Genomic DNA, 1,969 nt, shown 5'->3' on the forward strand with positions numbered 1-1,969 from the left:
CACACACACATACATTTTTTCTCTCTTACTCTCTCTCTCTCTCTTACACACACACACAAACACACATACTTTCTCTCTTTCTCACACACACACACACACACACACACTTGAACAGACAATACCACACACATAGACTCACACTAGCACACACACAAGCGGTGCTGGGCACACCTGAGTGCATGGTCATCAATCACTACGGCAACCCGATTGACCAAAGGCGCCTTCAGTAATGGCATCAGGGATATGGATTGATATTTTGCCAGCAAGGTTAAGAACCCTATATCATAATTTATCAATTGATTGTGAAACTTCTGGGCAAATATTCCTCGGTAAATTATATGTATGCAATCTCTCTTGTGCCATTAACTGACTGCTGTACAGATAGAAAATAATGATAAGTGATGAAGTTTTTTATTTGATTAAGACTTAATTCAGTATTTCCCAGAACTGTCATGAATAGCATTTGCACTAATCATTCCAATCACATTAAAAACCAAACAAACAAAAATGAAAAGAACAATTGTGGGGTGGAAAAAAAATACAGACAGTTTTGGTAAGTACACAATTTGCATGTGAGGAGCTGCCTGACTCATAATCCAAAATTAACTTTCATTTATCCAAAGCCTCTCTGTTAAACTGATCGTGTCAGCTACATGATAATTACTGAGATAGGAGATTCAGAGGCGCAGCGGAGGCTCCTGGCGGGCTGGCGTCTGGGGACAGTGTGTGTGTGTGTGTGTGAGTGAGTGTGTGTGTGTGAGTGAGTGTGTGTGTGTGAAGAGTGTGTGTGTGTTTGTGTGTGTGAGTGTGTGTGTGTGTGAGTGTGTGTGAATGTGTGTGTATGTGTGTTAGAGAGTGAGGAAGAGGAGGCGCTGCACGCAGAGAGAGAGAGAGATTGGGAGTGTGAGTGTGAGATCTGAATGAAGTCAAACATTTGGAGAGAGAGACAGAGGAGTGGGGAAATGTGAGGTGAGAACAGAGACAAAGTGACAAGTGATCAAGTCAGGAGGGAAGAGAGTGGAAGAGAGCTAGATAGAGATAGTATGTGTGTGATAGTACAGTATGTTTGTGTGTGAGAGAGAGAGAGAAAGAGAGAAGGTAGTTTGTATGAAGCATCCGTTTTAGACCACCATTCAAGGCTAATCTTTTAGCCATTGCACAGAAATGAAATAGAAATGGGCAATTCAGCATTTTACAGCACTGATACCGTAAAATACCGTAAAATTGCCATGAAAGTAAATGGCTTCATTACATTATTACTGTTCAAAATCTCACCATTACAGAGACAATTAAAAAGCAATTCCATATGAACTGCAAAATATTACCTTTTTGTAACAAACTAAAATAGTGGATTATTGATTAGAAAACCACTAGGAAACTATCAAGTCATTTGTGGGTTGTTATGAGTCATCATCATGATTTTTACACACTTAAATTATGATACTACCCCATGATTACCAATCAGTAGTGAAGTGCTACTGTGGCCAAAGATTACCCACAGAGTTCAAAGCAGATTTGAAACAGTAAAGCTTTTGGATAAAAAATGGTAGGATTCTATCTGGATTCTATCTTTCAAGCACAGCAAATCAAGGTTGACAGATTTGGGTGTCTGGAGGTCCTTACAAGCCCTCTAATGGTGCGCCTTCCATTTCCCCTCTCTCTTCCCATCTAACCCCCCCCCCCCCGCAGTCAATGTGCCCAGGGGGGTAGAAGTACCCTCCCTCCTCACACACACTCTGGCAAAGGACAAACCGCATCGATCGCAACAGATTGGAAACCCTTCATTGGGAATGACATGTTCCGGGCAGAGGACAGAGAAATAAAAAAAAAATAAAAAAAACAGCAGATAAATAAATAACAATTTACATGTCAAAATGCTGCAGCCCCCGTGCACACCCAGATCAATCCATCACTCCCGGTACAGTGAGAGAGAGAGAGAGAGGGAGAGATAGAGAGAGTAAAAGAGAAG

This window comes from Alosa sapidissima, chromosome 5 (genome assembly GCF_018492685.1).
Source record: "Alosa sapidissima isolate fAloSap1 chromosome 5, fAloSap1.pri, whole genome shotgun sequence".
In the NCBI taxonomy this organism is placed as follows: Eukaryota; Metazoa; Chordata; class Actinopteri; order Clupeiformes; family Clupeidae; genus Alosa; species Alosa sapidissima.